Genomic DNA, 14,067 nt, shown 5'->3' on the forward strand with positions numbered 1-14,067 from the left:
ATTCTTCACTTGAATTTAAATATGATTAGTATATAATACATTCAATGGCCATAGTCATGGATATATTATATCCTAAATCTTATTTTAATTCGTTTAAAGAATGAAATATGTTTTTCAAAATACAATTTCAAATTCTTTAATTCATTCATCATTTAGGATAGAATTACATCATATTTTTAAACATTCTTTTTCAAAATCCAAGTGATTTTGAGATAATTCTTCAAATACCTTCTTCATTTCTCAAATCAAGTCTTCTTTATGAATTCAAATTCAATTCTATCTCATTTCAAAAATTCAAAATCTGGTTTCAAAGTCCAATTTGACTTTGAAATTTCAAATTCATTTTATATTCAAAATTCAAAATTCCAATTCAAATCAAATTTCAAAGTTCAATTCAACTTTGAAAATTCAAATTCATTTTTATTTTCGTGATTCGATTTCAAATTCAATTTAACATCTCAGCTCAAAATTCAAAGTTCAATTTTAACTTTGAAATTCATTACTCATCTTCTGACTTCAAATTCAAACTTCAAAATCAAGCTTATTGTTTATCTTCAAAGTACTATTTAAAGATTGAGTCTTGATTCTCAATTCAAAATCAAGGTTTTGATATTGATTCTAAATCTCAAAATTCGATTTTTCTTAAGTTTTAAATTCAAATCTGGATTTCTAAAATCCAGATCTATCAACAAGTCCCATTGGATTTTCAAAATCCAATTCCATCTTGGATTCTAGATTTAGAATCTAGTTCCACCTTGAATTCAGATTTCCATCTTGGATTCCAGACATCGGATCTAATTTTATTTGAGATTCTAGATTCCAAATCCAATCTCTATCTTGGATTCCAGACTTTGAATCCGATTTTATTTAGGATTCCAGATTCCGGATCCAACTCCATTTTTTGATTCTAGACTTCAGATCCAATCCCATTTAGGATTCCAGATTTTGGATTCAACTCCATTTTGGATTCCAGACTTCGGATCCAATCTCATTTAGGATTCTAGATCCCAAATTCAATTTCATCTTATATCCCAGACTTCAGATCCAAATTCCATTTAGGATTCCAGATTTCGGATTCAGTTCCATCTTGGGTGCCAGATTACGGATCAAAAATCCATTTCAGACTTTAGATCAAAATTCCATTCTAGATTTCAAATCTAGATTTTCAAATTCTCATTTCCAAAAGCTAAATCCCAAGTCTATCTCTCAAAATCAGAATTCAAATTCAATTCCTGTTTTATATCTTGGATTCATGATTTCTTTTTTTTTTTCTATTCTTGAAAATCAATCCAAATTCAAAGTCCATTCTGACTTTGAACAATCATTCTTATTTCCAAACTCCAACTTCATCTAAAGACTTATCTTTCCAAAAATCTGATCATTACGAGACTTAGAAATTTTAAGTCTCTTCTTCCAGATCTATTTCAAATTCTGAGTCATACTCAAAATATAACTTTTTCAAAACCAAATTCCAACCTTTGAATCATTTCTTCACTCCATTATCATATTTATTTCAGAATCACTTAGAAAAACCCAAATTTTCCAAACCATTTTTCTCAAAAGAGCATGCATCCTCGCATTCGCACAAGCATGATTCTTTGTGCATTTTAGACTTAGGATAAATCCTTAGATAATATTTTAGCAAAGCAAAAGGCATAAATTCAATCATTGGTTCGATTACCTCTGGTAAAGGCGCCAGGAATGGTCGAACCTCGTACCGACGAGTGAATCCCATCTCTCCATTTTTTCCGCAATTTAAAAAAAAAAAAATGGAGGCGAGTGATTTTTAAAACTTTATCTTCGGTCAAATGAGACCTTGCAAAAGAGTTTCTTTCTTCTTCCTTTTCTCATTCTCTCTTCTTTTATGTCTTTTATTCCCCTTCAAAAGGGGAATAGAGGCTAGAAAGGCGAAAAGAAGGAAAAGAGGAACGAGAAGGAAAATTTTGCATGATCACACCTAAATATTGTCTAAGAATTTATTCTAAGTCTAAAAATGCACAAAGAATCATGCTTGTAAAAATGCAAAGATGTATGCTCTTTGAAAAGAATAATTCAAATTTTTTGAGATTTTTCAAGTGATTTTGAAACAAATTTGAGAATATTGTAAAGAAATGGTTTTTGAACGTTGAAGATTGACTTGAAAGAAGTTAGATTTTGAATCTAACTTAGAACTTGAAATAGATTTGGAAGAAGAAACTTGAAATTCCAAGTATTGGAATAATCAGAGTTTGGAAAATGGATTTTGAATTGAAGAAAATAAAAAGAAAATGAGATTTGGAATTTGAGATAGAATTTTGAGAAAAGAATGGAGTTTCAAAGTCAAAATGGACTTTGAATTTGGATTTGATTCTCAAGAATCGATTTTGAAAAGAAATTTTTTGAATTCGTAACCTAAAACAGGAATTGAAATTGAATTTAGACTTAAGATGGTTTTGGAAATAGGGATTGAAATGAGAATCTTGAAATCCAGATGAGATTTAAAAATGGAATTGAATTGAATTTGAAATCCGGAATCCAAGATGGAATTGGATTTTAAATCTAGAATCCAATAGGGAATTGGAAGATGGATCTGGATTTTGGAAATCCAGATGAGGTCCGAAGAGGGGTCTAGGCCATGGAAATCTAGATGGAATTTTAGAATGAACTTGGATTTTGGGAATCCAGATAGAACTTGGAATTGGGTTCAAGAAATTCAGATAGAACTTGAAAATGGATTTGGATTTGAGAAATTCCGATAGAATTTGATTTTGGAAGTGGACTTGAATTTAGCACTAATCTTAGAATTTTGATCCTTAATTTCAAAACATGATTTGAAGATTAAAGGCTCAGAAGATTTCAAAAGAACTTGGGGATTTGAGAACTTGAAGTGAAGAATAGAAAATAAATTTGGTTTAAAACTTGAATTTTTGAAATCAGGTGATGAATCTGGGATTTCAAAGTTGAATTGAACTTTGAAATTCAATTTGGAATATTGAATTGAATTTGAAATTGAATCCTAAAATGAATTTGGAATTTCAAAGTTAAATCAAACTTTGAAATTTGATTTGAATTGGAAATTGAATTTTTGAATCTAGAAATGAATTTGAAATTTCAAAGTCGAATTGGACTTTGAAATTGAAGTTTGAAATAAGATAGAATTAAGGATAAAAGATGAATTTGAATTTACAGATAAGAATTGAAGATTGATTTGAGAAAAGAGAGAAATATTTGAAAATATATCACTTGGATTTTGAAGATAACTTGAAAATAATTTGAAAGAATGATGCAATTCTATCTTAAATGATGAATAAATTAAAGAATTTTGAAAATTGGATATTGAAAAACATATTTCATTCTTTAAATGAATTAAAATAAGATTGAAGATATAATACATTTCTAACTATGGTCATAAAATGCATTATAAGATAATCTATATTTAAATTCAGATGAAGAATAAAACATATTTTGGTGCCTTTATAGAGTTTGAAATGAAATTAACTCTCAATATATCCTGACTATGGCCATTGATATATATTTTGAGTTAATTTCAAGTTAAACTCCGATAAAGGAGGGAAATTCAGAAAATATAATGATTTTTTAAAGAGGATCCAATGTGGATCCAATGTTATTCCATAAAAGATAAAAATCCTAAGCATTGCCCACATTTTGACTATGGCCATTAATGTGAGTCATTTGCTTAGGATTAATTACCTATCATTAGAATGGTGCATGTGCCATTCGTGTTTTACCATTGTGAATTTTTGAGAAATAAGAGGAAAATATTATGAAACAAATAATTTATGATATCTACAATGCTCATACATTCTATTCTAAGCTAGAAAGTAAAGATTCTCATTAATATCTAGCTATTACATTATTGAAGTTGAAGTTAAAATGATAGAATCCTTAAATCTAAAAAGGAAAAATTTATGCATATTTCCTGTAAAACAGGTTTAGCATAAAGCAAAATACAAGATATGAAAAGAAATTCAGAGATTATATTGAAACTAGAATGCACACGATGATGTCTGAATGCTAACGAGAAAACATACATGAAAATGCATATGCAATGCATTATGATGATGAGAGAACATATGTTGGAGTGTGAGAAAATTGTAGCAACGATGCAGAGATATGCTATGGAGTGCGGTGAAGGAAATGAGTGCAGGTGATAATGAGATGAATAGTCTGTTTTGCAGAAAAAAATTGTACATAGGTGAAATAATGTGATAATAATGGAAACATAGAAAATAGTAAAAAAAAAAAGTGAGCATGAATGGTAGTAGGCATATACAGGTGAGATATGGTGGTGAATAGTGCAATGATGTATGCTATGCAAGGAATCACAATAGTAAAGGGGTAATGAAATGTATGCAAAAATGTAACTACATATGCTGGAGTGGGTATAAGATAGATGCGGGTAAAAGATGTGCCATATGGAGTGGGGAAACATAGTGGGTGTTGTGAAAGTGTAGTGTGGTGGAGACTAAAGTGGATGTGACTGTAGGGGTGATGCAGCAAATAGAGATGGTGTTGTAAATAGATGTGCAGGAAGGTATGGAGATGATGCTAAAGGGGGTATACAGGTAGTCGCAGAGGAAGGAACAGGTATGACTGCAGGTGTTGCAATCGGTGAATGTGAAGGGGATGCTGGAGTGGGACTGTGGGCGTAGCAACAAGGGTAGTACTGGATGTGCTGCACCTGTGGGTGTAACATGGTGCAGGGTGAAGGTGCATTGTTGCTGTGCACAGGTGTTGTAGTAGGTAATGAGGAAATGTGTATGATAAGTGTGATGGAGCTGGAAGTGAGGTGATGACAGTGAAAGCGTGTGTAAGTGAGGGGTAAGGTGGTGTGTGCTGGATGTGTTGCAGCATGCATGTAAGAGGTGGCTGGTGATGATGGAAAGTGAATAGTGTGAAGGCCATAAGTGCAGCAACTGATGGATAAGATGTAGCATGTATAAGGTTTTGAAATGAAGTGAGGCCATTGTTGCAAGTGCAAGAGATGGCTGGTGAATGTGGAGCATAGAGGTGAAGTGAAATTGTGATGTTTAGTGCAGGAAGGAAATGCCATTAGTGGATATATAACAATGATACACAGATAATGGGTCAAGTGTGGCTAGCCTTTTTGAAGGAATTGACTGGTTGGTAGAGATATGCTATAGGTATGGAGTGGTGATGAAGATGAAGGTTGTGAGATGAACAGTGAAATTAGCAGGTGGATGGCTGCTGAAATGGACATATGCAAGCGAGGTGAAGGTGTGATACAGCAGGTTGATCAATGAACCAACCCCTATATAGTGATCATGCAGCAAACTAAAACCTGCTAATGACCTTTGAATTTAAAACATAGGTATACAAGAGGGAATTCGATCATTTCAAAGACTTCAACAAATTTTCTTCATTTTATGTTTCAAACTCATACCTGACATAGACCTACATCTATTAGAATGCATGCAAATAGTGTATAACCATTTTGGATATAAAACCCAGGGCAGGTACCTGAATTTAAAACATGAATGTATAGAACAGGGATGCATATCTGGCTGGGGTAAAAAAAAAAGAAAATTAGAGTCCTCATATGCTTATTGCCAAATGATATGGACCCCCCAATAATGTTGGCTTGATCAAATTTGTTGGTGCTGATGAAGAGAAGAAACTTCACATCTGGAACTCACTTTTGTTGTTTTGTCTTAGGAACTTTATTAGAACGTCATTTCCATATTGCAGCTTGTTTCTCGAAGCTTTGTATACCCTGCGACCTCCCTTGTGAGAGCCAATCAATGCATCCAGACCATCGAAGGTATAGCAAACAGCAGTAACCAGATGTTGGTGGTATACTAATAGAGTATTCTAGCAAATGAAGGGTAGCATAAAAAAAATGCTCCAGCAGCAATGAAATGATCTTCATGCATTGATCTCTACAATTGCAAACTGATTCTTGCAGAAGGTAATGTTATTAATAATGAACAACCAAGGACAAAGATCTAAATCGATCCCTATTCAGAAATTCATGATCCATCAGTGATGGCCTTTGTCATATAAGAGGAACATTTAAATAATAGCAATGTGGTTCTGGGTTACGATCTGATGGACGACATACCAGAAAATGGATGTAATGCATGACCTTTTTAGATGTGCAATACATGCTACAAAATTTAGTAAAATGAATGAACACGTATTGATGCATAAGTGACAAATTGGGTATCATTACAAGCTATGGGAGGGAATCTTCTATGTTCTAATTTCAACCCCCTGTGTGAGATTATAGCAGGAAAACAATTTGAGATTGACTCCATCTTGAACCCTATTGATTTTCTGCTAATCTTATGGCTAGAACAGTAGTAATAGCAGTGGCGAGCTGGATAGCAGACACATCATGTTATGCAGATGATTGAACAAGAATTATCATGCAAGATGCCATGAGTATACATGTACCTGGGTTACAGACAATGGACACGGATCATGAATAAAACCAGAGTATGACGTTGAACGAAATAAACGTTTTGACATCTTGGTGAATAAAAGAAGATAGTGGAAACATGGTGAAATACAAGTTGCTTTGAAGATCAGAATCATGATGAATGAGGGTAAGATGCTTTCAGTATGAACCAATGGAAAGGAACTATCGATGCTCCAAACATGTAGATGAACCAACAAAAAAATAAGCAGATAGAATGCATGATAACTAGGAGATCAAAATAAATACATAGCAAACACAGAAATGATATTGAAATTATACACAAGCTAAAAGGAAAAAAAATATATTGATTCCACGAAATCGAAACCAGTATAATAGTTAGATCAACGATGAAGCAAATCAATGCTTAAAAAATGCCTAAATGAAGGATTAAAAAGGGAATGCAGATGAAAAGAGAGGCATCGTGAGATACTGGAGATGTAATTCCTTACAAACATATCTATGATGCAGGAATTAATATTCAGAAGAACAAGAAACGAAGATATACAAACACACGTAAGAGCATGAGGTGCAGAAAAATGCTAATGAATCACATGATATGGATGATAATGGTGAAATCAAAATGGAAGATGTTGCTAACGACGAATTGAGAGAATCACAACCAAAATCAATGAGAAGAATGGTAAAGAAAACTATGAAGCCATCACAATGAATTGAGAGAATCACAACAAATAAGGTGGACAAATGAAATCCCCTGATTAAAGTGAATCAGCGGTAATGAATGGACGGTGTCTTTGGAATAAATTACAGAATAAAATATTACAAGAAATCAAAAGAGCAAAAGAAGAAATAAATAAACATCTCGTTGCATAGCGTTGGTCGATCATCCAAAGTAGTATAGAGAACTAACTATAAAATGGGGATGGAAAATAAAACAGAATCTATATTGAGATTGTAATACACAGGGCGATGATGAGGGCATCAACATGTGTAAACTGCTAAAATTCAATAATGAGAAAAAGAGAAAATAGGAGAAGAAAAGAGGAATAACAAAAAAAATTGTTGGAATTAGAGAATTCCTTTGATATCGCACATGGTGGATCGATCCTGCTATATGCAGGTCGATCATGCCTTTGATGCATTTAATAAAAGAAAATGAAGCAAGGCACCACTCTAAAATGTAATAAAACAAAGAAAGAATTTCTATAGAAAATGGCAAGAAAAAGGATGGTTACTTACCTGCAGCTACAGGGGGCTGGGGGCGATCTTTTTCTGCTAGAGGAAATCGGGAGGAGAAGAAGGAGAAAAAGGGAGAAATGGGAGAAGGAAGAAGGGTCGTGAAGAAGGACGTGCGGGGGTGAAAAGCGGTCATCGAAGGAAAGAGAGGGGTGCGGGGGTGAAGCACGGTGGAAAATCAGGGGACTCCTGCTGTTGGTTAAATAGAAGGAAGTCGTTAAGCTCCTCAAAAATGATCCCCTAATTTTAGGGATTTTCAAAAAGAGGTTTTATAAAAAAAATCTTTCTTCAAAACGGTGTAAAACTATCATTTTTTTTTAAATCTTCTATGCATTTTTTAGAAAATTCTAAAAATATGAGAAAATACGAGGAAAACCTGAGGATTTTTAAAAGATGGGATCCACATGAGGTTTTTAAAAGATTTTTATAAAATATTCATTTTGAAATTATAAGTTTTTCTAAAATGGGGTTTTTTATAAAATACATGATTTATTTCAGAAAATGAACCCCAAAATGGATTTGGATCCAAGATTTTGAGAAAATATGGATCTTTGATCTCGAATTGAGATTGGATCCAAATAAGACATCCGATAAAATTCAAAGAATTGATTTTTTTGAATTTTTGAACAATAAGAGATTCAGACTCATAATTGGATCCGGATATCAGATATGGATCCAAGATTGGGTCAAATATGGAATTTGAATTTGGATTCCAGTGGATCCGAGAAATAAATGAAATTTTGTCAAAGATTAATCCAATTTATTCAGAAGATGTGAGGTCCGGGTCAAAAAGGGAATTTTTTGATTTTTTGGAAAATTTAGGGTGTTCACAAAGAATCGTGTCCCAACAATTAGGTGTTTGTTCTCCTCGTTGTTGGCCTGATTGTGTGTGTTTTTATACCCATTCCCCTTTCTTTTTTAAACTTTCATCGATTTTTCTAGTGTTTTCACTTAACCGAATTGCCTAATCAAGGTTTTGTTGGGTTTGTATGCATTTTTCTCTATATCATATACGTGTCAGCAGATCTAGGCTGCTTCAACTCCATCAGCGTGTGAGGTAGGTGTTTTGCTTTCACTTTTCTAGTGGTTTTTTCCTATAGATTTTCATTGTTTTTACTTTTCTCAATTTGCGTGACCAATTCCCAACATTGGGAATCGTGTCCTATGGGTTGACACCACACTATCTGTAACGCCCCAACTGTTTATAGTAAAAATTTTGGAGTAAATTTTTTTTTTTGAAATAGCGGAAGTGCGAAAAACACAAGTCGGGTGCATTACAGGGTAAAACAGAGAAGTACTAAACATACCATTCATTAATTGAAACATTAATGTCATTAATTACATCCCATAATAGAAATGTAAATCTACTAATCAGAGTTCGAACAGTAAACACTGAAAAACTGAGATCTCTTGACTACTTCCATACGCGACGCCCACGATACTCCGATTTAGTTGCTTCTTGAAAAATATTTAAAGCAGAAGGGTCAGACTCCCCTGTCTGCGTAAGAAGCATTATATTTATATGTGGTGCTCAGTGTCCTGTATACAATTATGTGCAACAACTACAGATATAACCAACATGGAAATTTATATCATTTTAAGAAAATGATTATGCTTTCTAATTCATGATACAGTGCAAAAGATAACTGAACTAAAGATACATTTATTCATATTAGCATAAGTTGTAGATTCTACAAATCATATCAACAGTTCACGATTCTTCAAGCATAAGTATTTTATTTAACTTAAATTATTTAATGTTTATCTTACTCTTACCCTGTGGGTACGCACAGGCATAGACCTCGTAGCGGACCGAGACCATACGGGTGTCTGTTAATTAATAACCCGTATGACTAGCCGTACGGATATCCAAAGGGGACGGTCCGTGACCGAGAGAGAACTCCCCAGTGGCTAGAACAAGAATTAGGATGCACCCTGTACTTCTGCAGAAGACTTGGATCTACCACCTAGGACATACTAGTAGTCCTGGTCCCCTAACTTCGTGGACTGAGGACCTGGTGAGACGCATAGCTCTCACGAAAACAAGAATGTCCACGAAGCTTGTACCACCTACCCTCTCTAAGGTAGACCATAGGTCCAGTAACATACACCATCTTTCAGGTGTACCCAGAGCCCAGAGAATCCGGTAACATATACCGTCTTTCAGGTATACCCAGAGTCTCAAAGGTTTTATATTTCATTTTACATTTTCTTTATAACCAAGTGCGAGCTATCGCACTATGAGGGGTCCGGTAACATATACCTTCTTTCAGGTATGCCCAGAGCCTCATAAATCTCATATTTGATTTCTCAATTATTTTCCTGTGCGAGTCATCGCACCATAGAGGATTCCCAAAATCCCGAACCCGACATCGGGTTCGCACACAAGGTATGCATGTGAGTTAGGGTGCCCTAAGCACCATCAAGGTAGCAATTTTTTTTTTCTTCACGGCTCGATTCAGAGCCCATATTTAAGCATTTGTTTTCTGAACTATGGCATACGCATTCATACCCATTAACCATGCCATCCATGTGAAGCAAAACATTATATATATATATATATATATATATATATATATATATATATATATATATATATATATATATATATATATTTTTTTTTTAGGCAAGCTCATAGTGAAAATCACCTTGCCTTCACTCAACACGTTGGCTGTCATAAGTCTAATTAGTGCTGCAATGGGGTCCAAACCCAGTGGCAAATTGGATTTAGTTGTAGCATGTTGTCTTTTTTTTTTTATATATAACTGGTTATGGTAACCATCTTACAGCTCTGCAGCACACTTAAGTCAGTGTTCTGATATTAGGAACAATGTGTCCCAGTTCTGGTCGTCCCTCAATACCAAAAAAAAAAAAACACCAACAGCCTTCGTATCTTAGGTCGATGAGAGGCATACTGTTCGTGGCTAGCACTGAACCGACTAGACCAACCCACTCTCAACAGCTCAATAGGCCAGGGAGGGTCTGTATTATTCTAGTTCAGGTCACATTACATCAAAAATCAAAATATAACACCTATATATATATATATATATATATATATATATATATATATATATATATATATATATATATGTGTGTGTACTTTTAATATGCAAACCTTGATGAAATAAAATATATATATGAGCAACCCAATCTTGCATTATGATTAAGTCCGTTTCAAAAAGTCTGTATCTACAGGGACATTCATAAGTGTGTTATACACTATTGAACTATGGGTGTTGGTTATATATTGCAAAGGTTCATAGTTCATTAAGCAATAACCCAACCAAAATTATCAGACCTAACGTCATAACAACAAGAAATCAGGTGTTAAGTCAAACCATACACTTTCTAAATATTAGTCCCAGCCAAGACATGTGTTAATAATGTGTGTATGCCTATCCTTGTTTTTGTTATTTAGCCCCTTTTGAGTAGTCTGTGTATCACAGTGATGCCCATGCATGTGCTAACACAGTATAGTCTGTAACTCTCCTATAAGAAATGCAATTAAGAGGAAATAGGACCCAAAAATTTTTAAGATCCTAAGTGCTGCCATAAGGGTAGATTCAGCATGCATAACAACACTGATAATACTAAAATAACGTAGACAACATATAATTGAATCTGTCAATTGGTCCAGCCACTATATATCAATGATTAAAAAATAAACAACTTCATATATTCATCATCATTTTTTTTTGTATACTATTTAGTCATACATAACCAGTTCAACTCAACAATTAACGTCATGTTAACAATTACAAGTAATTTACTGGTTTGATATGTATGCAGGTTAACAGTTTTGTTTTATGCATCCGACCATTGTATGCCACTATTCTCTGCCCCTACGAATCAAATGCTCGGCCATCGTATATGATACTTAGCATAAAAAATATTGTTACGAAATAGTTATGGACCTATGTTGTGCATCCAAACCCCATTATAATTCAGTCCTTCCATTCTGTGTGAAAAGCCACAGCCAAAAAGGACCATACCAACGTGATGATGGTCAGTGCCTCCGCCCCCTTTTTTTTTATATATATTGGGGACAGACCACCAACGCCCAACTGGGCCTCCTGCTACCAACCATCTTCCTGGCCGTTGGTGTTGCCAAGACCTACATTATCCGCACTGTACATATCCATGTGCAGGGCATCGATCATAAATATGTGGAGTAAAATCCCCATTATTCAGTTCTATCACAATGGAGGGTCCAAAGCTTATATTTGAAACCCTTGTGATGGTGGACTCACCACCCATGCTGGTAATGCCATGATGGGGCGTTAACCATTGTTGGGATCACAGGACCATGATCAACCACACACAAATAACATGCCACTTACCTGTTCGAAGCTTCAACTCAACTGGCAAAAATGTTGGTTTCTTCTTCCCGTTGGAGCCGCACACCACTTCCGTGATGGAGTCCACACGATCAGCAGGGAAGGTCGACACGTCCAGCTACAATGGCCGACCACCACGGTGGAAGAGAAGGACGGATGGGCCAAAAACGTTAAGAGAAAGAGAGAGAGAGAAAAAAAACAGTTCAGCCGTTTTCTCCTTTCACCCCCATTTAGCTTACTTCCCTACTTAGGGAAATTTTTAATTTTTTTTCAAAAACCTAATCTCCAGCCCACCTTTTTAGTGGGTGTTTGGAGTTTCCAATACTACCCCTCCCTCTTATTAGCAAAGTTATTCAAACTTCCATTTTTTTTTCTTTTAGTGGTACCCTCCCCCATTTGGAGGGATTTTTTTCTTGTTTCTTGAAAAAAAAGAGGAGCCAAAACCACTCCAACACGTTTTTGGTGGGAGGTGGTTATGAGGTAGAGTTTTTTTTTATTTATTTATAGAAATCATCACTTTCCTGTGCAAAAAGAAAAATCCGTGCACAGGGGGTTTTGAACCGGGATCATCAACCTACAGGGTAACGAGCCCCACCACTTGTGCTACACTATTTTTCGTTGCAAAGTGTGTGAATTAAAGTGTATTTAACTCTTTTAGTCTTGTTCCGGATTTTATGAAAAAAACAATGTTTTTCATTTCTACGTGGGCACTCCGGGGTTTTGAACTTGGGTTGTAACTCCCCACAACCGTGCATCCTACCACTACATCACACCATCACTTGGTGTTTACATTTGCAAGAAAATTTTATTTATGTCATATTTGGACGCTTTTCCTTGTTGATGGATTTCTTCCATTTTCAGGTGGATTTTTCACCCGTTGGTTCTAAACTTGCCCTCTCTTACCTTAAATGTGTTTTGGATCTCACACTATTATCCCGAAACCATTTAAATTATCATTGGGTCCCGTGAACTGGGTCGGATTATCGGATCTTGCCAAGATCCAGATCCAAATACCACCTTTGAGAGTTTGTTACAGGTTTCGTTCTAGAAACCACAAGTCATAAAAAAAATGGTATTGCCTAACTTAAAATCTTACTATTTCACATAACTGCTCCCTTTTATTCATTTAGAATTTCATAAATTTCATGGATTTTACATCCTTCCCCTCTAAAAAGAAATTTCGTCCGCGAAATTTGTAATACATATCAATCAAACAATTGTGGGTATTTGTCCTTCATTGCTGCTTTCGGTTCCCACGTGCATTCTTCTAAGCCATGATGTCTCCATCTCACTTTGACTAATGGGATGACCTTATTTCGTATCACCCACTCACTGTGATCTACAATTTCAATCGGTCTCTCTTCTACGGTCAGATTTTCTTGCACACTGATGTCCTCAAACTGAATCACGTGTGATGGATCTTGAATGTATTTTCTTAACATCAATACGTGAAATACATTATGAATCTTGGCAAGTTGAGATGGTAGCTCAACTCGATAAGTCGTTTCACCGATCCGCTCTAATATCGGGAAAGGTCCGACGTATCTAGGACTCAACTTTCCCTTCTTTCCGAATCTGAAAACGCTCTTGGTCGGCGATACCTTGACAAACACTGCATCTCCCACTTCGAAACTAAGCTCTCTACGTCTCTGATCCGCATAACTTTTCTGTCGACTCTGTGCTGCTCTAAGTCGATCTCGTATCTTCTGTATTTGTTCAGTGTAATGTTGAAGTACCATTGGCGACTCAACTATTCTTTCGCCAACTTCATCCCAATATACTGGTGACCTACAAGGCCGCCCATACAGTGCTTCGAAGGGCGCCATGCCAATACTCGCATGGTAGCTATTATTGTAAGCAAATTCTGCTAGTACCACGTGAGTGTCCCATTCGCCTTTCCAATCCAACATACAAGCACGAAGCATGTCTTCCAGTGTTTGTATGGTCCTTTCTGACTGTCCGTCGGTTTGTGGATGAAAGGCAGTGCTGAACTTCAACTTAGTCCCCAATGCCTTTTGTAACTGCCCCCACAGTCGTGAGGTAAACCAAGGGTCTCTATCAGAAATAATCGAGACTGGCAACCCATGTAGT

This window comes from Nuphar pumila, chromosome 9 (genome assembly GCF_984573655.1).
Source record: "Nuphar pumila chromosome 9, dmNupPumi1.hap1.1, whole genome shotgun sequence".
NCBI classification, from domain to species: domain Eukaryota; kingdom Viridiplantae; phylum Streptophyta; class Magnoliopsida; order Nymphaeales; family Nymphaeaceae; genus Nuphar; species Nuphar pumila.